General features: G+C 33.4%; 1 protein-coding gene across 2 annotated transcripts in view; it reads left to right on the forward strand.

Annotated features, from left to right (window-relative positions):
* The window catches only part of RASSF8 (Ras association domain family member 8), a 60237-nt gene that overhangs the window by 15166 nt on the left and 19194 nt on the right, over positions 1 to 25877 (forward strand). The window contains exon 1 of one of the 2 annotated variants that reach the window (XM_031938482.1): positions 21843 to 22795. The exons of the other annotated variant lie outside the window; for it this stretch is intronic. The gene's annotated coding sequence lies outside the window, so the exon portion shown is untranslated. Of the gene's footprint in view, positions 1 to 21842; positions 22796 to 25877 lie in introns of those variants that run through there. 2 annotated transcript variants of the gene reach the window in all.

Consider the following 25877-nt stretch of genomic DNA (forward strand, 5'->3'; position numbering starts at 1 on the left):
TTAGTATACATAGTTTTTATTTTCTGACTGGTTGCAATTTGTTTCCTAAAAGTATACCAACAACATGGAGTCAGCAGGATTCAGGAAAAAATTCTTTTTCCCTCCTAATGTAGTTGTGGTTGGCATAGGTCATTGGGTTTAGATTAAGGTTCTTGTCAGGCTTCTTGAAAGAAGGCAATTGCTGACATTTATTTTATCTTGGTAGGGAAACAGGTGTTTCTATTTTTACAACTAACCTCAATTTTGTTCTGGTTTGTGCCACACAGAGTAGTGCCGTACATCTTCCCATCAGCATAACAAGACTGCTGTACACTTTTAGCACTTGGTAAAGTGGAAAACTATTTTGTTGTTTGTTTTGTTGGTTTAGCCTCTTAATAACTTCATTAGCAGAGCTGTCAACTTGGCTGACAGATGGTAAGAACACTTGGTTGCTCTCATACATACACTGGTCAGTCCTTTGTAGAAAAAGTGATTTAGGGGAAGCTAGGTGGTGCAGTGGATAGAGCACCAGCCCTGAAGTCGGGAGGATCTGAGTTCAAATTTGGTCTCAGACAATTGACACTTCCTGGCTGTGTGACCCTGGGCAAGTCCATTAACCCCAATTACCTCAGCAAAAAAAAAAAAAAAAAAAAAAAAAAAAAAAGAAAAGAAAAAAAAGAAAGAAAGAAAGAAAGGAAAAAGAAAGAAAAAAAAGTGATGTAATAACTTGCCCTAAGATTCAATGGGAAGTGGGGCTCAGGCTTCAGAATTTTAGATATTCTATAGCATCAAAGAATACTACCAGTAAAATGTATTAGTTATCCTAATCTTTGAAGTTATTTAACCTAATGTAAAGGAAAATAAGAAATAAAGCTGTGACCTGGAAAATTTCAATGGCACAACTGCATAATCTTCAAGTGTAAAAATATTTGAGTGATAAAATTGGATAATACTATTTTTGGTCAGAAAAGAGGTGTGATAATAAACTGATGAAACCATTTCATGTGGTTCATGAGCTGACTCTGGCAGAATTTCCAAAGGAGGACATCCAAAAATATTTTGAGCATTAGCATATATAGCTTCTCAATAGGATTAACTTGTGTTTTATTTATGTGTATATATTACATATATTTATTGCATAACATGCATATTTATTTTATAATGCAACAATTATGTATTTGCCACTATCATTATATTCAATATGTAGTATTATATACATAATACTTGCAACGTTGTAATATATATGTTACATAATTTGAAAGTTTGGGGACCTGGGATATTACTGCTTTTTTCAATAAAATATATTTTATATAGAATAGGGAATAAAATCATTATGATACTTGGTTGTGTATCTACAGAATGGAGGATAATGACCACCACCATTACTATTATCATCTTGCACTTCCTTGTAGAACAGAGTGCTTTAGATAATTGATTCACTTGTGGCTCTGGGTAGGTTAAGCAATTTACCAAGATGTAAATTCATCTTTTATGAGTTCATGTTCAGTACTCTTTCCATGATGCAATATTGGCTCTTAGGCTCTTCGTAGTAAGAAAAGAGTATTCTCATCCTTTTCTAAGGATGAAAATATTGGGTTTCAGAAAAGTCTTTTGACGCCAGAGCTAGCACTTTCCCATTATACTTTCATATTCCACTTCTACAAATTTCCTAAAGAAGTGTTCAATTTTGTGTGTGTGTCATAATCCCTTTGGCAGTGTGTGAAGCTTGTGGATCCGTTTTCAGTAATATTTTAAAACACACAAAATATATAGGACTACAAAGGAAACTAATTTATTTGAAATTCATTTATTAAAATATATTAAATAAAAAATATTAAAACAAGCTTATAGACCAAGGCTAACAACCCCAGTCTGAGTCCTGTATCTTTATTTAAGCATTCACTTAATTGTGCTAATTTAGCTTTGAGTATACAAAGAAAGTGAAAATCAGCCCCTTTCCACTGAATACTCATCTCTTAATGAAGGATACAATAAACAGCTATGTACTTAAGGCTTTTTTTTTTTTTAATGCTGATTTGACTTCAGTAGAAACTTTAACTTCAAGGGCCTTAAGTCAGGAATATTGCATTCTATTAATTTATGAGAAGTAGTTATGAGAAGCTGCTTCTATTGCATACTCCTGTCTGACTATGGACACTTCTCAGTATCTCACTTAAAAACTATTTCTATTCCATCATAGTGGAGGGAGTTTCAAACAAGGGTTTTCTTTACACTCAATGAAATCAGAAGTTCTCAGCAATTGAATCTACCTTAGGATGCTTATGTTTCTAAAGAAAAGAGATTTAGAAAATTAGTTAAGCCAAACTCTAATTAGATATTGATAATACAGTTGATAGTATAACTTGCAAGAAAATAATGCATAGTTTTTATTAATTTGGGGAATCTCTTGATTTTTTTATGATTTTATTACATTTAGTTAATTATTTGACATTTGTGGAAAGTAAGTGTAAAACTACATTTGGTTTCTTTGTTAATGTGTTCATTTTTTTTAAACTTTGATTAATGATGTGCTGCTAATAAATGTTACTAATTAATTTGAGGATCTGCAGATGTGATTCAGAGCTAATATCCCCATGAGTACTATGTAATTGACTCTAAATTATCTTTCTGATTAGATGCCCTTTAGGCAAACAATGGGCAAATCCATTTTAGTGTTAGAACTAAGTGATAGTTATCAAGTTAGAAAAGTTTTCATATTTGGATATCTCCACATCCCAAATAGAAAATCTACTACAACATGCATGAAAGGTAGTCATGTAGTCCGTTTAAAAAATTAACTGTTTGGAAGCTCAGTATATGAGTAGCCTACATAATGTTACATAAGGCAGCTCTACTGAGAGGGAACCAAGAATCCTGAGGAAAAAAGGGAGAGGCAGAAATGAGGAGCTGATGGAAATATTAGCACTTTGCTTCAAGAAAAGACATTAATCAAGCTCAGTTTGCTTTATTTTCCTAGTGGCTCTAATTTGTCTTAACATTCTATCTTAGGTAGTTTACAATTTAGTTAAATATCTTGAAAAATAATATTTATATAGTAAATGAACTTGGGTATTCTAACTCTAGACCTCCTTACTGTGCTATATAGGTGCTTCTGATAGTTTTCTGCCTTTCAGAGTGGAAGGGCCATGGAGTCTTTAAATGGAAGATTGTCTTTATCGTAATATATTAGCCTATCTACAGCCTAAACACAGATCTAAAGCATAAAGAATTCAGGGATATTTACTAAACAATAATTAGTGAGGATTTTATTCGTTCATTCATTCATTTATTTTACTGAATTCTCCCTAAAGGCTTTGTGTGTAATGGAAAACACATTAGGCTTGAATTCAGAAGAGTTCAGATCTGACACTAATTTTAGTTAAATCACAAAACTTCTCTTGATCCTCCATTTCAAATAGGAACCGAAATGACAGTATTAATAGGTACAGTTAGTTTTGATGCCTCAATTTTTGTTCCCTTTCCCGTCATGGTTCAGACTGGAGATTATTAATCAGTGTTCTCTGGGGCTGCTTACCTGAAATGAGAACTCTGCTTCTTGCCATCAGGCAAGCCATCAAGTAGCATTTGGGGGGGCAGGGTGGGAGAAGTCAATTAATCTGCAAATATCTGTTAATTGCTTCTGGTGATATATTATTGAAGATTCTTTTGTGATTGTAAGGGAAGAATCCTTGTCCAAAGATTTAAAAAAACTGTCTCTTTTCCATTCTCTTAAATCAGAGTCTGGCTAATAATATTACTGGTAATTCAATGTTTGTAGTTAGAACTTAAAAATTAGTTTATTTTTGGTTCAACTTCCTTTTAACATTATTGAGCTCGTCTGGAAGAATCTATTCATCTCAAAGAGTCAGGGTTTTTTCCACAACAATTTAATAAAATGACATTGTTTTTTGGAGAGCCTTTACTTTGGTCTCTGGTATACATTTGCAGATGTGAGAATTTTATAAAGTGAGGTTACTATTTGCACTTTTAATTAAGCTTCATAATAGATGACTAGATAAATCGTTAGAGCATAATTCTGGGAATCCTTGGTTTTTCCAAGTTTTTCAGGTCTTATTTTACTTAAAAGAAAATTACATTTAGGAAAGGCAGAAAGAAATGGATGTTTTATAATCATAGTTTTCAAACTTTTTGAGACTGTAGAATTTTTTTTCTTATAAACTTTTTTATAAACAGTAAATAAGATTTAAGCAGACATTTCATAGACATCTCAAAATCATCAATTTCAAACCTGAACCTATTTTTCTCCCCAAACCCCTATTTCTTGCTTATTCCTCTATTTCTCAAGGGCACCATTGTCTTTAAGTTTCCCTCGGCTCACAATCCAGATTAATCTTGCACTTTTTTCGTTCTCCTTAAACACCCATATCCAATCAACCATCAACCCTCCTCACTTCTCACCTGAACCCTATCAATCACTTCTAATTGGTCTCTTTAGTTTCATTCTCTCTCTTCAATTCATTCTTTGCATAGCTACCACACTGATACTCCTAAAGCAGGAGCGACCAGGTCACACCACCTTGAAAAATATTGTGACTCCCTTTTGCACCTGTAACCTCTTAATTGCCAAATCTCATCGTCTTTTCTCAGTCCCCATCCTTTTTGATCTTGACATCTCTGTAAGCTTTGAGGCTACTGATCACCCACTTTTTTCTCCTGGATACTCTCCTCTGCAGGATTTTATGACATGACTCTTCTGATTACCCTCCTAGTCATGTGGCCATTTCCTTTCAGGCTACTTTATGATCCAGTAGCTTTTACCTTCTTGCTGTTTCTGCCACAATGTGCTCTATCCCTCCATACCTGGAATATTCTTTTTTTTTTTTTTTCACCTTAACTTCCTGGTTTTTCCTCATGTTTTTTTTTTTTTTTTTTCCCTGAAGGCAAGTGGGGTTAAGTCACACAGTAAGTGTCAAGTGCCTGAGACCAGATTTAAATTCTTGACTCCTGGCCTTGTGTTCGGTCCATTGCCCCATCTCCTGCCCTGGCTTCTTTGAATACTCAGGTCAAATCTCACTTTCAGCAAGAGTCCTTTCCCACCCCCTAGTCCCTCTAATGAAGGAATCCCTTCTATTCTGTATATATTTGTATGCAAATAATAATTAGAATTCAAGTTCCCTGGGGCAAAGGAACCTCCTTTTGTCTCTCCTTCAATCCCCTACACTTAGCTCATCTGGCATGCGGTAAATAATTAACAGATGCTTGTGGCTAACAAATTTGTCGGTTTCAATCAGGTATTTAAGCACCTACACTGTGCTAGGCACTGGGTATACAAGTACAATGAATTCTTGCGGTTCTTTATTCATACAACATTCTATCTCCCTCCTTCATGCCTTTATTTGATATTTCCCTTATCTTTGAATCCTCTCCATCTTTCCTTCCATTCCTTTGGATTTTTACCCCTCTTCAAGTGCTCCTTCCTGCTTGCCCTTTGAGCTTTTCAATTCTCTCATTTTCTCAGATTACCTTGTTTAGCTTTAAATACACTTTGCATCTTCTTATATGTATACATGTTGTTTCCCTGCAGTAGGAATTAGTTCTTGAAAGTATAGGACTCATTTTATTTTTCTTTATTCAGTCTACCTCTATGCTATTAGAGATACAAAGAGCATAGAGGTAGACTGAATAGAGAGCTCTGAACTTGGAGTCAGAAAAACTTCAAATCCACCCTCAATTACTTTCTATGTGACTCTTTCTTAGTTTCCATTCCTCATCTGTAAAATAGGAATAACAATAACACCTAGTACCAAGGGTTATTGTGAAATCAAATGATAATATTATGCTATGCAACCCTTAAAAGACTGTGTGCTAGTTTTAAAAAATTATTATTGTAATTAATGCTTAGCATAATATGTAATACTTTAGTAGTGTTCATTGTATTGAATTGAAATTAAGCTCCATACGGTAGCTATTAATTTTCCTTTTTGAAGAGGACCAGTGACATAAGGATGACATGTTGAGGAGTTGCCTGTGGATTGGATTTTAGTAAGGCAGAAATGAGCCAAGTCTTAAATCTCCTCCAGAGTTAAGGAAGTCCAGCGCGATGTGCAGGACTCAGTGGGTGACCTTGGCCTTTCTAAAGCTCTCTCCCAGGTCTCAGTTTGTGTAAGAGGCAATGCCCATTCAGTAACGGATAAGATAAGAATTGAGAAAAAAGATGGCCCAATTTTTAGTCACATAAAGGGGGGGGACACTTAAAATTTCTGGTCAGAACAGAAAACAATTGGACAGACTACCCACATGTAAGGAGGCGGGATCATAGTTGGTGAGGGGAGAAGGAGGAGGAGAAAAAGAAGAAACATCAGCACCCCTCAACTTCTGCTCAAATCGACAGGTTAGGTTCCCAGAAGACAGCTATTACTACATTCGGTTAACATGAAAAAGATAGTCAGTACAAAGCATTTTTCTCGGCATCCATCAGAGGAGCTATACTTTGTTTCAAAATGTACCTTATTGAATACTGGCATTCTTAGCAACTTTTTGAAAACTCTTGATTTCAAAAGTGGTCAACTTTCTATTTTGCAACCTAATGTTAAGGGAAAATGCTTTATATATTATCAACAGTGTCATTTAGCAACAATGACAAAGAGCTAATGCAATCCTAGACTGCATTGAAAGACTTGTCAAAAACACTTTAATAGTACTACTGTCTCCTGGTCAGGTTACATTAGAAATACCCAATCCACAGTTCTGGGTGCCACTTTCTAGGAAAGACACAACAGGTCCACATAAAGCAATCATCATTTAAAATAACTGGGATTTTTATTCTGGATAAGAACCTTGTAATTGGCTTCAAGTATATGAAAGATTATTATGAAGGATTAGACTTGTTTTGTTAGGCCTTTGCTCTGCCTTAGTGATAGATTTAGGCCCAATATGATAGAAAACTTCCTAATAATTTATCCTGTTAGAAAGATAAGTGACTTGCTAAAATAAGTGTTTTAAAAAGATTAATTTAGTGTGTGAGCTTTATAGACTGGAGAGGGAAAATTAGAATCAAGTATCTGGTACTGGTCCAGCTATGATATAATGAATATGACAGCAATGGAAGCTAAAAGAAGTGACAGATAAAATTATGAAAGAAAGTAACAGAATCATTATAATCAGGGGTTGAAAGAAACATTTTTAAATTAACTCTTGACTTTGTGTCACTGTGACTCAGAATGATAGGGGTTGATAAGGAGCTTTGATAATATTATAGACATGCTGTATTTTTAATCTTCAGGTTTGTCATATATTATTGTGATAAATGTGGAAAATTCTTAGACTTTTACATCATAGCATTTATCTATATTTGTATATATACTTTTTAAATCGTAGCTTCCAGGTTATAAATTTATAATTATATTTTAAAATAATGCAACCAACATAATATTTGCTAAATGATCTTAATTAGCACATAGTACACTTAAAATACTGCCATGAAGGTTTAATTTATGTTTTATAAACATGATATAAAAGGCTTAAAAGAACTTTCAAGGATCTCAAGGGCAGACTTAAGAAATTTTTATTAATAGACATCTTCCAAGGTAGACTAGATACTTTGCTGTCATATAACATCAGATTAAATGTTTTTGGAAATATGAAAGAATTTTCAACTTATTAAAAGAAATTTTATTTAGAATTTTTTCTTTCTTTTTTTTTAAAAGAATGAAATGTGAAAAAATTATTAAAAGAAATGTAATTTCATCCATTATGTTTTGGGGCAGCTAGGTAATGCCATGAATGGAGTGCTGCCTAGACTCAAGAAGACTCATCTTTTTGAATTCAAATGTAGCCTCAAACACTTACTTTGGGCAAGTCACTTAACCCTGTTTGCCTCAGTTTCCTCATCTGTGAAATGAGCTGAATAAGGAAATTGGCAAATCACTCCAGTATTTCTGTCAAGAAAACCCCAAATAGGAGGCGGGGAATCTGACATGGCTGAAGAGCAATGACAGTTATGCTTTGAGTGGTATAGTGAACTCTACCCAGCTTTTGAGTTCAGAAAACTCAAGCCCACCTCTGATACATAGGCTCTATAAATAATGGAATCTTTTGATACTTTAGGCAGCTATGATTATATCCCACATATCTCCATTGCCAATGAGCATTTACTCACCAAGAATTCCCTACAAAAGTGAAATCTCACACACACACACACACACACACACACACACACACACACTTCCCTTACCCAGTTACTTCACCACTCCCCGGGGTAGGGGGGAAAGGGAAACCAGCCACCAAGCCTTTTTATTTAAAAAATGTAACCTAGAAATCAAATATTACTGCAGAAGGATATTTTCTCTGTAGTCTGCCAAAATGTTCCTGGTATCCAAGAATAAGAAGTAATTATGAAGTAAAGAACAAAGTAGCAAAAAATGTGAACTTTGTTACTGTAGTACTGATTTAGTAAAGGAAATCCTGAGAAAATATTGGTAATGATGGAGATAAAATGGAGTCATAAATGTTCCTCAAGTGAACCATAGTTGAATGCATTGTTTTTCTGTCCCAAGAGACTCTTGATCTGTAAGTTCTTAAAAAGAAGTTGAATCTCATTATCTCCACAGATTTTTTTAAATAACTTTTTATTGACAGAACCCATGCCAGGGTAATTTTTTTACAACATTATCCCTTGTACTCACTTCTGTTCCGATTTTTCCCCTCCCTCTCTCCAACCCCCTCCCCCAGATGGCAAGCAGTCCTATACATGTTAAATAGGTTATAGTATATCCTAGATATAATATATGTGTGCAGAACCACAGTTCTCTTGTTGCTCAGGGAGAATTGGATTCAGAAGGTAAAAATAACCTGGGAAGAAAAACAAAAATGCAAGCAGTTTACATTCATTTCCCAGTGTTCTTTCTTTGGGTGTAGCTGCTTCTGTCCATCCTTGATCAATTGAAACTGAGCTACATCTTCTCTTTGTTGAAGAAATCCACTTCCATCAGAAACATCCTCACACAGTATCGTTGCTGAGGTATATAATGATCTCCTGGTTCTGCTCATTTCATTCAGCATCAGTTCATTTAAGTCTCGCCAATCCTCTTTGTATTCATCCTGCTGGTCATTTCTTACAGAACAATAATATTCCATAACATTTATATACCACAATTTACTCAACCATTCTCCAATTGATGAGCATCCATTCATTTTCCAGTTTCTAGCCACTACAAACAGGGCTGCCACAAACATTTTGGCACATATAGGTCCCTTTCCCTTCTTTAGTATCTCTTTGGGATCTCCACAGATTTTTTATAATGGATTGATAGTGGGTGTTTGCACTGTATCATTCATTCTGCTAATGTCCAGAATGCCTGTGGTACCAACAGAACTGAAAAAGTTATAAAAAGGGTGCTTTGAATATATGTTTGCCAAAAGGAGACTATTTGTTTAATAGTATTTTCATGTGTTGCCATAACTGTTAGAATAAGCATATAGAAGTTTTTACTGCCAGAAACTCATGCACACACACGTGTATATGTGTATACATATTGGTATGAATGTATGCATACAAAATTGGTCTGAAACTTAGCTTTCATATCTACAGATTAAGTTAAAGTATGAAATGGGGAATTGCTTCACTTTGTCTCTAAGCAGGAATATGATTGCCATTTTAAATGTAGATAAATAGCTTAGTCTAACACATGGATAGATGACAGAATCCAGTGAAATTGTTCTAATCTATCATTCCTGCAGTAGTTTCTCAGGCTAAATTTTGATTTGTGCTTCAGTATCACTCCTACAGAAAGTACCAGTAGATACTCTTTTAATATTATATATATTACAATTATTATAGAATATTACATATATATGTATATATGGTTATATGTGCATATATTATGTATAACATATGTATATAGATCAGATATTACAGAAAGTACTAATAGATATTCTTTGATTATGAGCAGTTTATGGTATCCATTGTTTCTTTTTAATCAAATTATTTTTATACCATCTTCACAGTGTAAGATGGCTAATATGATGCTATGAAACTTTATTAAACATGTGTTATTATCGCGTTCCTTCAGTTTCTAAGGTCCCTTTCAGCTCTGAAATGCTGCAGTTCTATATAACATCTGCCAAAATTGTTGCTTCAATTTGCTCAAATGTTTTTTTCTTTTCTGAGTTAGAGAGGAAGGCAGACATTATTTAGTTTGCAGCACCTACATCTCTTTTTATTGATAAGGAGACTGAAATCAAGAGTTAAAGTGCTTTAGCCAAGTTTAAATTGACACCAAACAGGTGACCAGAAATATATTGTGCACTTGCTACTAGTGTGTATGTAGAGGGGGGAAGGGTTTAATTTTGTTTAATGAAAAGAATCCAAGTAACACTAGCTCAAGATGAAAACCTAATGTGTGCATTTAACATATTTAATAACATCAATATCTCAAAACTGTTAGTGTTTACTATAATTTGGTCTCTATCTCCCACCCCCTCCAAATCTTCCCATATTTTTTGTTCTTTTCAGTTAGAGAAATACTTAGTATTCAGTATATGAAAACCATGAGGTCTTCACAACTGATAAGTAAAGCTTTTCCTATTCTCACATGACAATTTTAACAAATCTATGAATATAGAGTTGTTCCCACATTAGTCATGTGTGAAAAATTGACTAGAGATTAAAACTACAGCACACAGATCAATGCCTTACCAGCATTTGAAAAAAACATCCTATTAACTCAAAATAATCATTGACTTTTAATATTATTTTTTATCACTGACTATATAAAATCATTGGAAATATGCTCATTAATTGGACAGGGTAATTTTTTCAGAACTATTTTTTAAATGAACTATTAAAAAACCTTTTTCTTTCATAAAATTAGATTATGAACAGTGTGAATGGGGAAAAAAGGGTAAAGTAGAACACTTAAGGACCAAAATTAAACCATACATCTTAAATAAGGAATATGTTTAAAAGCCATAAAAAAATCAAGTGATCAAAGTAGATTGAATCCTGGTTGTCAGAAATGAATTGGTCATGGTTAAACAGCTAGGTAGGTAGGGTAAGTAAGAATGCTGAACATGGAAGATTTCATATTAGTTCAAATGTTGCTTCAAATTACTTATTAACTATATGATCTTAGACGTTCACTTACCCTCTTTCAGCCTCAGTTTCCTCATCTACAAAATGGGAATAATAATGAGAAAACACAGAACTTTGCAAACATTAAAATACTATTAATTTCTAGATATTATGATTGTATGTGTTGTTTTAAATATAAAGTTAAATATAGTATGGGTTAAATAAAATTCATGAATTCTACTTTGAGTGTTTAGTGATTTATTTCATCTTCATTTTATGAAGGATGTAGGAGATTTGAAGGTTTTTGAGAAGTTTTCACATTTTAAAATCTCAGGAATGGGAGGAGGAGATATGTACAAAGACTGAAGAATTGTTTACCTGGTCTGGAGAAAAGAGATTAAAAAAACTATTTGATTGTATGGGGTTGATCAGACCTTCATACCTCTTAAGGATGACAGAAATAGAAGGAAATGGCCTTATGTAAAGATTTGACATAAAGAAATGTTTCCTGACAAGAATGATGAATTGTTAGGAAGGCTATCAAGGAGGGTACATTATCTTCATCCTTGGAATTATTTAATAATAGGTTAAATAATCATCTGCTTTTCCTTATCCCCCCAGGCAGAAATAATAATTCACTCTCATTCCACCTTGCTTGCACCTCTTCATTTTACTTTCACATTATACCATGATTTACAGTTCTTCATATACAAGCTTTCTATTCCCTACTCTAAGGTCCAAAAAGAAAGGAACTAAATCTTATTCACTGAATAGTGTTTTGCACAGACTTAACACTCAAATGTTTTGTTTATTCCTGTCTACAGTAGACAGTAGAGTAGAATGTTCTCCTAAGGTTCATTTACAAATACAATGTATTTACATGAATTGATTTAGAAATGTAGAAGCTATGAAAGCAAAATGAACATCTGAAGGATGTGATAGGTCTATGGTTCTCTTGTGGAAGAGACTCAACTTGAATTGAAGTCAAATCTGGCTGCCTTGCTGTTCATTCCACAAGACACTCCCTCTGCAGATTTTGGGCATTTTCACAGGCTGTTTTCATGCCTAGAACTCTTCCTCTCATCTCTATCTCCTGACTTTGTTGGCTTCTTTTTAAAGCTCCGCTAAAATCTACCCTTTTCTACAAAAATCCTTTGTTGATCCTTCTTAATGCCAGTGCCTTCCCTCTGGATTATCTCCAATTTATTCTGAATCTAACTTGTTTTTATGTTATCTCCCCACCGGATTAAGCTCTCCTTGAGGTAAGTAAGGTCTGTGTCTTTGGTGTTTCTTTGTGCTTGCCAAAGTGCCTGGAACACAGAAGGCACTTAATAGTTATTGAGTGACTGACTAACTTTGTTTAGAATAAATTTATGTAAAAGTTATTTTGTTTGTTAAAGTTTATATTTAGAGATGAAGGGAAAATTCAAGGATATTTTGTATCTAATTTTGTGCACAAACCCCATCAAATATTTCAAACCCCTTTCCTCAGATATTTTTGTTCCCTCTTCCCTAAAAGCAACACACACACCTACCCCCCCCCCCTCTCTCATATTTACTTACTGTAAGTACTATCTTTGTGTTCAGAGGACCTAAATTCTAATCCTGCAGTGATAAATTTATTGTTCGTGGGTCTTGGTTTTCTAATTTTAAAATGTGTTAGTTAGACAAAAGTTCCTTTCAGCTCTACATGTGTGATGTCCTACAAATTTCCCTTTAGGATTTTTTTAATTGGACAATAGCATATATTTCCAAGTCCCCCATGTTCTTAAAAGGTTTTTAAGACAGACTTAGATCTCCTCTTTCCCTTTCCCCCCTTTCTTAAAAAAATTATACAAATATTGAAGTTCAGAAGTGATCCCTAACATATTGAGCATGGCATATTTAAAATTGAGTTACAGAATACTAGGCCCCAAATCATGAAGATAGGGATTCAAATATGGTTTTACATATGAACTAGTTATGTGACCCTAGTAGATCTATGTTTACCCAGTTTCCTCAGCTACAAATGAATATAAGAGCACCTTCCTCCTAGAGTCTTTGTGAAGTGAGATATTTGCAAAGTGTTATGTAAACCTTAAAAGCATTGCATAGTTGCTAGTTGTTCTTAGAGTTCAATCATCTTCATCATGGACTGGGAATTGACAAACTTAGTTTTTAATCTTCAGTCTGCCATTAAAATACCTTTTGGATGTTGGTGAGAAATATTTAATTTTCCTGGACATCTGTTTCCTCATCTACAAAAAGAAGTTTGGGAATAGATTATCTCAAAGGCCTTTACATCTCTATAATTCTATGACTATACATGGCTGCTATTATCAATTAGCAATACTTTTCTATCTATGAATTAAATTAAAAGTATTGTGGGGAAATAACTCAGAAGCTAACAGACCCAGACCAGGAAATTTCTAGCATAATATTTGACTTTTAGTGGGCACTTAATAAACGCTTATTAATGAATGTAGTTTCAAATTAACGGACTTAATCATAATTCAATTTTAACATTTGGTACATGTGTTGGAATGGTCCTTTTTTGGTTCTAATATTCTGTTATCCTTTTCTCTACTTTTCTCAAGTGAATTGGAAAATAATTAGAAGCAGTTTTAAGAGGAGCATGACACACCCAAAACAAAAACAAAAAAAACAACAAAAAAGTAAAAAAAATTATAGAATTTCTGAAGTAGATGAAAATAAGTAATCATTGAACAAGACTTGGATTACTTCTTGCATGATTGTGTCAAGGTTCTTTTTTTAGTCACAGCTTTTAAGTAGTCCAATTGTTTTTATATTCTCTTGATCTGTTCTTTAGATCTGTTTTTCTTACAAGATGTTTCACATTCTGTTCTATTTTTTATATTTTGTTTTGTAATTTTTCGGCCTCTTATAGCTTCATGGAGTTCTCCTTGCCCAATTCTAAATTCAGAGTCATTTTTATCTCCTTTATTCTTGTTTCTCTTGGATAATTTATATTTTTGTTTTTGTTTTGTTTTTCCTCACTGTTTCTCATTTTAAAATTCTTTTTTGAGTTCTTCTGTAAATTCTTTCTGGGCCAGTAGCCATTTAACATTAATCTTCAGTGTAGAAGATGGATTTTTTTTTTCTCTTCATGTGTTCCTCCAAAAGATGAACTTTGGTGTTTCTGTTTTCATAGTAAGTTTCTATGATTGGGTTCTTTATTTACTTGTTCTTTTTTTGTTTTGTGTTGTTTAAATGAGAAGTATTAGTGTAAGCATCTGGTTGTGGAATGGGAGGTGGGTGATGGTTCTAGCTTCACTTCAGCTCCCCCCACTCTGGAACCCCAAACCAAAAACTTCTGCAAGTGCCCGCAACCAGCATTGTCCTGCCCCACTGCCTCTGCATTCCCAATATGCTGGCTCCTCTCCAAGGGCTGCTTTTCTGCAGCATATCTGGGCCTGGCATTCCTGATCACCAGAGCTCTCCTCAGTTTTCTGGGACTCCACTCTTCAAGCTGTTCTGGGGAGGTAAAAGTTCCCATGACTCTTATTGAGGATTCCAGAAAATAGATAGTGCCTGGGGTCCCTACTTGGTGTTTCTGTTGAGTTAGCTCCAAGGTGTTTGTACTTCACACTAGTTAATCCCTGCCCAGGGTCTTTCTTCAGATCTTCTTGGGTTGTGCCTCTAGGACCCTGGTTCTGCCTCAGCTTCTTGGTTTTTCCCTGTCTGTGTATTGTCTATCTGTCTGTGGGAGAAATCTGAAGAGCTTGAAATTTACTGACCTACTCTCCCATTTTACCAGAATCCACCAGTATTATTTTTTTTAAGATGATTGTATATGAAATATGTTTCTTTCTCTGAATGGTTTCTTCCTTCATATGTCCTGTGTAGTTAATTTGAATATTTACAATAGTTAAAATAACTTACTCAGTGTTGTTTCTAAAATAATATTCCTGTTACTATTTTACTTTCAAAAAGTATTGCTATCACTTCACATGAAGTTTATTTATACCACTCTTGCCATTTATTCCAGTCTACCCCCCTCGAACCAGGCAGAACAAATCCAACCCTTCCTTGATGAAAAAAACCTTTCAATTAACATGTTATCTTAAATATTCTATTCTCAGGATTAAATAACCTTTTTTTTTCTTTTGTTATTCTTTATATGGGGCATGGTTTTCAATTTTGTCGCTATTCTAGTAACTATTCTATGGATATTTTTAATGTATTCCTTAAAATGTGTTACTGAGAATTATACATGATACTCTAGATCTAAGAGGATAAAGTGGAAGTGTCATTTTTCTTAAAGAAACCTTAACCCATATTAGTTTTTGTTTTGCCCGTTGTGTCATACTGACCTTGTAATCCACTGCAATCCCCAATTTTCCATGCCAACTTTGACTTTTAAAGCTGATTTGCCATCCTCATTTGTGGCAAATCATTATGATTTTGTAGATTTATCTAACAATAAAATTCTCATCCTTAAAAGATATTTGCCTTAGGTCTTTACCTTTAAAGACCCAAGATGGATTTTATGATACTCGGAATATATATTTTTTTGATGTTCTATAACCACATGCAATTGAATAGCTCTTTTCAGTGGTATACCTTGGGAATTTGGGCAAAAAAAGAAACTACTTTTTGGTTCAAACTTGAACATTTTACATATACATATACATATATATGCTATTGGCTAGCTGATAATTTTTTTTTAATTGCTATCACTATTGCTTCAAAGTCCAGAGTTCTCTCCAAAGTGCTCTCCAAAAAACAGCATTGCTCTATCCTAATTAACTACAAAGGATATATGAAGGAAGAAACTACCTTTATTCATAGAATTTATTTCCGGGAGAAAATTACAGAAGATTACAGCAAAAAGTACAGGAGTTTTAAAGATTATATTTGAATAATATTATAGATCTAGCTTAACCCCTAATCCATTGTTTTAATGTAATTATTTCATTTGGTTAGAAATGCTTTTATATAGTCCTTTAAAAATTGAATTACATTCACAAGACCCTCTTATTTGTTTTCCCAAAAATTCCTTCTCTGAGAATATGATCTATAGAAAATTGTAACCTGCAGTTTTAGTTTGTCATTACAAACATACATAAGTCAGCATTCTCTATGTATTTCAAAGGGACTTACAGAAATCAAGCCAATTAATTAGAATAGTCATTCTGGACTGTGAATGTCAAAGAATAGGGAATACCATTTATAGTACTAAATACTGGCTTTGTAGCTCTAGGAAACAAAAACATAAGAGACCATCAAGTATACCTTCCAGTACAGTTTACTTATCCTTCCACAGGAAGGATGATTTGAATTGGATAGAAAGGATCTTCAAAAATCATCCTGGCTATTTCCCCCCTTGTAGTCTTGTCTTTTATTCAGAAACATGTACAATCTTAGACAAGCACAAGAGCCAACTGTTTTTTAAAAGAATACAATTTTCAGGTCCAAATTCTCTCCCTCCACCCATTTTTATTACTTTAAAGATCAGGGACACAATTTTAAAACTCCCCCCCAAAATAGTTACACTTTCCATCCCTTTCTCTTTTTTTTTTTTTTTTTTTTTTTTTGTGCTTCCCCACAGCAAGGAGATATTCTCCTTTAATAAAATCCTTCAGAAACTGGTATCGGAACACTGAAACTGTCTCTGTGATATAGGAGACAATTATATATAAACGAAGTATGGAAATTTTGTTGTTACTCAGTTGAGTATGAACGAAATATGCTTGTCATACTAATACTAAGTCATTGGCATTGTAAATTAGTTAAATAATTGTAGGAAAAAAATTATAATCACTCAGCAGTCACTAAATTATTCATAGTTATTGATCAAGAACTCTCTACTTATAGCCCAATAAAAGTCAGAAATGTAAATCCCTGTGTCATAGGAAAGAATGAAACAAAAAGAGCAAAGCATTAGTTGGGGAATAGCATAGCAGTTGATAAACAATGAACCAAAAATTCAGAGAAACATGGGGAAACCTTGTGTAAAATGGTTCAGAGTGAAAGAGGTGAATAGCTACAATTTAAATGATGATGATAATACAAATGTCTAGTACTTGGTATGTCTAGTAAGTCCTATGCTAAATGCTGGCAGTTGAAACATAAATGTCACCAAGTATCTTACGTTATATTAGAGGAAACAGGTATTTGCAAATAGATAATAAAATACATGGAAAGCAAATACAAAGTAATTTTAAGAAGTACTAGGTACTTTTTGGAGTGGGGGGCATAGTAGAGGGTGTGCAGAAAGAAGATAAAAAAAAAAACTTTGAAAGAAAGTAGCAGTTAAGCTAAGCTTTGAGAAAAGCTAGGAGGGTGAGTGCATTATATGCATAGGGGAAAGGCTGGGGAAAGGACTGATAAATGGCTTGAGATTTAGGAGAAACATCTAATGAGCCATTTTGGTTGGAACAAAATAATGAAAGGGAGCATACATACAGAAAGGTAGGCTGGAGCCAAATTGTGGAAGACATTAAATCTCAAATAAAAGAGCTTCTAGAGCTTTTTGAGTATGGATTATGGTTAAAGTAGTGAAAATAACATTTTTTTTAATAAAAAAATATGATATGATACTGGAAGAAATGTGAGAAAACCGAGACATTCATGCATTGTTGGTGTTGTGAAGTGATTCAGCCATTCTGGAGAACAATTTGGAACTATACCCAAAGTACTATCAAACTTTGCATACTCTTTAATCAGCAGTTGTCTTGTATCATAAAGGAGGGAGAGGTACCCACATGTTCAAAAATGTTTGTGGCACCCCTTTTTGTATTGGCAAGAAATTAGAAACTGAGTGGATGTCCATCAATTGGAGAATAACTGAATAAGTTATGGTATGAATAATAAGAAATATTACTATTCTGTAAGTAGAGAAACAGAGACCTGGGGAGACTTTCAAGAACTGATGTTAAATGAAATGAGCAGAACCAGAAGATTATTGTACACAGCAACAACAAGACTATATCATAATCAATTCTGATAGAAGTGGCTCTTTCAGCAATGAGATGATTCAGGCCATTTCCAATGGTTATATAATGAAAAGAGCCATCTGCACCCAGAGAGAGGACTGTGGAAACCGAATATGGATCTCATATAGTATTTTCACTTTGTTGTTATTTTCTTGCATTTTGTTTTCTTTATCTTTTTTTACTTATTGATCTGATTTTTTTTCTTGTGCGGCATAATTGTAGGAATATATATATATATATAAAAGAATTGTACTTGTCATCTAGGGAGTGGAGAGAAAAGAAAAAATAATTTGAACACGAGGTTTTGCAAGGGTGAATGTTGAAAATTATCCATGCATTTGTTTTGAAAATAATAAGCTTTAATAAAAAGCTCTCATATGTCCCCTCCTTTTCACTGACAGTCATTACTCTAGTTGCTGACTAACCTGTTTAATTATTTAATATCTTAAGTTTCTTCCCATTAACAAGTATCAATTAAATTCTTCCCTCATCTCCCAATTCATTGAAGAAAAAAAATTAAAATATTTCTTTGTGAGTGTGTGTGTGTGTGTGTGTGTGCAGACACACAAACAGAAACAAATTACCATATTGATCATTGATCTGTATTTCACCAATCTATCTAGAGCATCCTTCATTGTCTTCAGTACTTTAGAATCATGATTATTCATTATACCATAGATTTCTAATTAGTGTTTTTTACTCTAATATCTCCCACTCCAATCCATCCTACAACACAAAATAATTTTCCTAAAAGTAAAGACAATTTGGCCACTCATACCTTTCCAATCTTCTTACACTTTACTCTCTTCCACACATTACAGCAATACAGATCCAACAATACAGATGTTTTCTCCATTCTTTGGCACAACATTCGATGAAATGTTTTCATTCTTTACCTTAACCTATTTACTGATTTCTCTGGTTTCCTTCCATTTCAAATCCCACCTTCTGAAAAAGACCTTTCTAGGTCTCCCACCTACAATCCCACCTCAGCAGCTAAAACCTTCCCCTCTCAGATTATCTATTTTACATAAATAATTTCCAGTAATGTTACAAATTCTTCCCATTCATTTTCAAGCCAACAAACATCTTTGTTTTAGTTCTTAGCTATGACAAAATGTATATTAAAGGTTATGCTTATTTGACTAAATAGAAATATTTTGGTAGAGATGGTACCAACAAAGAAAATGGCTTTCATCTATATACCTTCTTGTGAGATCTCTTTATGGAATATGGGTACCATTGCATTTTTTTTTTTTTTTGGAAAAATCATAATTTGAAGTTACTTTCAGAATTGGATTAATTCACTTTTATCAACAGTTTTCTTTTGTCATATTTGTCAGTTTGCTCATTGTAACCTAAAATTACAGAGTTGCAGTCTTCTACTTGGAATATTTCTGAGAATTGTTTATTCATATCTTTTGACTATCATATCCACTGGGGAATGACTTTGGTTATATAAATATTTTAATTCTCTCTGCAAATTTCAGACTTTTGTCAAAAGAATAAAAAAGGAGCGAGGGGAAAAATTAAAAATAAGTTTCAGAATGTAGATTTATAACATCTCAGTATTTGTAACATCTTAAACAGAATCACATAGCTTTTGAAGTATAATTGTAGAGTAACAAAAGAAAATGAGGGAGTTACTCTAGTGCAGTGTAGAGAATGCAAATGAGAATGTATCCTAACTATTTATTGGGAACCAGTTTGTACTTGAAAGTTGAACCCTCCTGGTAGTTTGGAAACAAAATAAGATAAATTAAGAAACTAAGAATGTCTTCTGCTTAATCAAAGGCAATCAGCCAAATTGATTTAATTCTATCATGAACACTATAATTGTGAAATACATAATCTTGATGATGTCGATTCAATACAGAAAGAAAATGCATAATATTTCAAACATGAACATATTGGTTGTTAAAGAGGAAAAAAATAAATTAGTTATGTAATTAGGCATTTATTTATTGTTTCAGCTGCCACTAAATTTCGTCTAAACCTTTTGATCTATTGTCACAAATCCCCAAGAAGTTTGCAGACCACTAATAAAAACCACCTGCTGTGCATTATAAGATTTGATTTTATGAACTATGTACATATAAATGTTCATTTTATTTATTATTTGTCAATATACAAAAATATTTAATAGAGATGTTTATAATAATATATTGAATAATTAATTACATGCATTTCTTACATGTTTTAGATAGCATCTGAGAGAAGAGAAAAAGTTGAAAGGTCTATTTATGGGTTTCTCTCTTATTCAGATGGCTAATTTACCTGAGATAAAAGAATAACATGGGAACTCAGACACCAGAAATGTCTGGTGTATTTGCATTTAATTAAGGTCTTCATATTTGTAAATGAAGAATATTATATTCTAATAAGCAGGCAACATTTTAACTTTTTAGTAATTATGAGGCAGTAGAAACAGTTTTTATTTGATAAGGTTAAGGACTATCTGTGCCAGCAATAGTTGATGCTAAATAGTTAAAGGGCACATTTCTTCTTTGTATTATACATGTATTTTCACATACTCTTATCTAATAGTACCATTTTTACTTCATTTTTTTCACTGAAATATTATTACTGTAATCTAAAGGATCTTATAATTTCAAGTGAATGTTATATTGCAATTAAAGTAGAATTTCAGAATAGAATAGTTGTCCACTTTCCCTGCTAAATGATGTAATGCTCACTTTAACAATATTAATAACATTATTTAAAATTTATCCCACAAATTTTTTTAAACTAATACTTTAGATCAGTGGTAGTCATAGATATTCTAATGCCAATTTTAGCATTTTCAGATTCATATGGACATTTCTGCTGTAAAATTTGTCCATGCTTTTTCCATCTAGTTGCATATCATTTATTCTCAAAGTTCAGAACGTCTCATGTTACCTATAATGGTGATTCTAAGAATAATTCTACAATTTGATACAATGGCTTGTTATCAACATTGAGGGTTTTTTTTCTCCTTCCAATGATTTGTTTTTAATTGTGGAAAACTATATATCATATCTTTGAAAATAATGGCAGCTAGCAGTTTTTAAATGTTTTAAGGTTTGTGAAACACTAAACATGCTATCTCAATTTATCCTCACAATATCTCTGTGCAAGTATCTGTGAGAGTGATACTATTTTCCCATTTTACAAATAGGAAAACTTGAGTTAGAGAAAGGTTAAGTGACTTACTTGCACAATATTATACAAGAAAGGATCTGAGACAGCATTTAACTTCATCTACTCCTAACTCCAAGCTCAACACTCTCTACTGCATCATTCATAGCAATGAAATTTAGTTCAAATCACTTTGAAAGTTTTTAGTCTATATATAAACAATCCTTTTTGTTTACATGAAATTCTTAGAGCAGTATTTCTCTTTTATAATATTACAGAAGTGTTGACAGCAAAACTAACATCCTAACAATGTAATTAATTTTAATGAATTAATTATATTTTTTTGCCTGTCAGCTTTTGAATTTTAATAAAACACCACTGCAGTTCCTTTCAGTTCTATATCTATGGTCCTATATCACATATGAAGAAATCTTAAGTCTGAATGGATTGAATTTTGTAGTGTTTGATGGTTTTAATTCTATAAATCTTATGAACCAGATGCTAAACAAACCTTGTTTTGATGATTCCAACATCTTCCCAGCACTTTATTGTCAAAAGCGAGTATATGAACAGTGCATGGTATTTATACTTTCCACACTATTTGAAATTAATTTTGACTCAAAATTCTTCATGAAATTTTATTTCTCCATATTTCTCTTCCTTCTTTGAATTACACAATTATGTTAGATAAGAATAAAAATCAAGTACATTTAAAATAAAGTTATATTCTCTCAATACTTTTATTTTAAAGTTTATGCCTTTATGGCACATAAGTTCTTAATAAGTAGTGATAGTGATAATATAAACAAAGTATTCCTACTTTCCTCCATCATACCTCTAATTCCCAGTTCTTTCTCTTGAGTTAAATCTTAAGGCCTTAGTAATTTAGTAAAATTAAAATGCAAATCTTGTTAAAAACCCTAACAACTAAGCTTCTAGCATTGCTAGAGACAAAGTTCTGAACTGATTCTAGAAGTAGTTGGGGGAGTGGATAGTAGCTTAAGACCATCCCCAAATATATTTGGTGGTGAACAAAGTAATCCATGAAAAACACAGCAACAAACAAATGCAGGCAAGAAAAGATGGAGATACAAAGATTTTATTTAATATATTGTGAATTGCTCCTTCATTGTGCAGAGAAATGAGGTCCTCTGGATAGCAATTTTAATAAAGTTCATAATTTTTATGCAGGAGTAAGAAATTTGAGGAAAGTAACATAAAAGACAAGAAGGAAAATGGGGGAAAGGGATGCTTATAGAACAGAGCAGTCACAGCAATAGTAGCATTACTTGCAACATTGTTAATGTTAGTGGTAGCATCCTTTAGAGGTACTGGTGAGTACCTAACACTTTGACAGTGAAAAAGATTGGAAGGGAGGTAAACAGCCTTCTCTATTTTAATATTGTAAACTTTGAAGACATAGGCATCTATTCTGTGGGTGGGTGTGTTGAGGGCCAAGAGTCACACAGCCCCCTGAAATTCAGACCCTTGAAGGCATAAGAAATCTCCATGGTGACAAGCTATGCAATAATCACAACTGTATATACTAGTATAGACAATAGCCTTTCTACAGGTTGTACAACAGAGTTTATAATCCTACACTAGATTCTAATATCCTAGTGAAAGGAAGAGACTGAAAGAGCAACAAGATTTCCCATCAGGGTTCTTTTCCACCAGAGAAAAATCAACATCTGTACATGACTTCAAAGAGTGAGCACAGTAAAATGTCAGTGGATTAATAATGTATTGGTTAAGTCTAGAATGTCAAAGCTATCGTGCCATGGTTAAAAATTCTTAACAAATCCCGAGTCACCAAAAGCTGTATAACAGTACCTTATACTACAACTGCTCAAGTTAGCATACCTAGCCTATTATGTATAGATAATTCTCATTAGTGGGAGGAGGGGACTTCTGTGGCCAAGTGCTCAAAGGCAGATTTTTATGAACAAACACAAATTAATTGAACCATAGGCAATTCAAATAGGTGGCTAGGAGCATGAGGGACAACAGGGGACAGGCAGCATAATCCAACTGAGATAGAGTATTAAAAGACTATATTATAACTGGCAAAGAGATGGCAAATCATAATACTATGGCTTTTTCAAAGAGCTCAATTTCTTATCCCTTGATCAGTTTTATAATACTAATGAAACTGACTGATTTTGCTTGGTAATATCTTCTAACCTGGAAAGATGTCATTAGTCAGTAAACATTTTACCTTCTTTGCTAAATACGATAGGTTCTCATTAAATAAAACCGTTCATTACTGGAAAATGTCATCCTTCAAGAACAGAGATTCTGAACTTTTTCTTTGTTATGGACTGTTATCAATCTGAGTAAGGCTGTGGACCCCTTTTCAAAATGATATTTTTAAGTGGTACAAAATCAATATGTAAAAACTAATTTCAGTGAAACTTTTTCCTATCCAAGTTGACAGACTTCCTTGACATTGATCAGTGAGGGTCCATAGACACCAGGAAAATGTGACCCACATTTATGGATTACAACAAGTTTTTTTTTTTCTTTTGCGTGCATGCCTGCCTGTGTGTGTGTGTGTGTGTGTGTGTGTGTGTGTGTGTGTGTGTGACTTTCATTATCTCTTTGTATTTTGAGTGAAATAAATATTTGAATCATAATCTAATTAGAATTAAAGAGGGGATGAGAATATTTTGAAAAACGATAGGCTTGCGACTCTGCCCAAATGTTCTAATGCTGCTTGTGTCCATAAATTAAAGTGTTTGTGAAATTCAAGCATACTTATAAAAAAAATCAAGCTTCCATTTATTATTTTAATGAAATCAAAAGACTTTTGTTGAGCAATTTAGAGAAATACATCAATAGGCAATTTAAACTATTTTATAATCGGGAATTCTTTTGCCGAGTTATGTTATTTTTTGCATTCTTTTGTGTATATTTCTTATTCATTGTTAATCTGTTCATAATATGCTGTATTCATCTCCATGTTGACCAACATGGAATAGTTGTGTTGGGCAAAACACTAGTTTCCCAAGGCCATTTTGTGCAAATAAACAACTGCTCCCAAATTAATTGTAAAGTTAATAAGCTGGTTATTTAAACAAAAAAGGAAAAAGATTGGTTTTGAGATGGAAATTCAATTCTCATAAAATAGTTTTTTCATCCATTACTTGCTTTCTTCTTCAGTTAGCTTGAATACTCTGAATAATAAACAGCTTATTATTTTAGTTTAAGAGTTTTGGATTGAATGGAAATTTCAAAGAATATAAACTTTAAAATATTTTGATTCAGTAATTTCTAAAATAAATGGAACTAAACTTATTCTTTGGATTGTAAGATTAAAGAATATGCTGCTGAGAAATTCTAAAATGGGACTTTCCCCATATGGATTGATACAGTTTAAGGTATTTTTTTTTTAAGGAAAAATTCAGCTTTGTTAAAAACTAACTGTTGCATTTTTCTGCTCTGCTTAAGGAGATTTTACTTAAAAGGTGTCTGGGAATCTAAAATTTTGAGTGCAGGAAAGTGCCATGATGAGAACTGTATACTTTATGAATATCTGTTTTGGATTTCTCAGGTGACAACACTCAACATTAAAAGTTTAAAAATTATTGCTGACACCTCTGAGAGAAATAGAATGCAGAGAGATCACAATAGTTCAGGCAAAACATTAGCTAGGCTGGTTGTAATGATAAAAGCAAGAGGTTTGATGAAGTGGACTTGAAAAAAACTTGGCAACTGATTGGATATGGAAGTGAGAATGAGGGATGAAAAAATGATTTGCTTTTGCAAACCTGGGTGATTTAGAGCCCTCAACAGAAATTGTCAAGAGATTCAGGTTTGGAGGACAGATGAGTTCCATTTTAGAAATCTGACACAAGGTGCTTCCAGTTGGAGATTTCCAGCAAACAGTTGGTAATAAGAGAATTAAGCTCAGGAAAGAGATGAAAGTGGAATTTGTGGACTTAAGAATTGTCAACATAGAAATGAGTGAAAAACATAGGAACACTGATGCTTTGTCAGTCCCATTTGTCCCATTTACTAAGAGGGAATGTAGAGAGACCATATGCATATACCCAGGACAGAATCTTAGGGGATAGTAGGACATAGAAAATAGGACATGGCTGAATGTATATGAGACCAAAGAGGATCAAGTAAGGAAGAAAACTTGATGGAAAGTATCACAAAAACCTAAAGAGAAAAGGGTGTCTAGAAGGGGAGGTACTACCCAGTCAAAGGCTGCCAAAGAAGTTAGAGAACAAAGGAAAAAACATTGGATTTGGACCCTGTCATCGAGGAGTCATTAGAATAATGGGCAAGAACAACATATAAAGAAATAAAGGTCAAAAATGCATCTTTAAATGCAAATATTTTTTAAAAGTGATGGAGAAAATCTTAATACAGTATTAAACACAAAATCTGAAGGGGAAGAGGATGATCCATTAAGGTGAGAAGACCACTGACTGGATCATGTTGAAGAAAGCAGTCTGGAAAATCAGGAGAATCCAGAGAGGAATGACAGAGTGAACACTTAATGGTATCCCTTGAAAGAGCAGTTTCAATCGAATGGAGAGATCAGATTGCTGAGAGATAAGTGGAGTGTAATGTGGAACAATACAGGTGGCTAAAAGGACAGTTGAGACATTTATAGCAACTTATCAAAGTATACATATGCACTTGCAACATGAAAAGCCCACCTCCTCATGTTTCTTGGATGATGTCTCAAAAAGTGATGGCCATTTTTTGCGGCCTTTAGTGGCCACATGGCTTTGATAAAGCGTACTACACTGATAACCAAGAGCCACAAGAAAACCACTGGCACATTGGCTAGA

The sequence above is a fragment of the Sarcophilus harrisii genome, chromosome 5, assembly GCF_902635505.1.
Source record: "Sarcophilus harrisii chromosome 5, mSarHar1.11, whole genome shotgun sequence".
Lineage (NCBI taxonomy): Eukaryota > Metazoa > Chordata > Mammalia > Dasyuromorphia > Dasyuridae > Sarcophilus > Sarcophilus harrisii.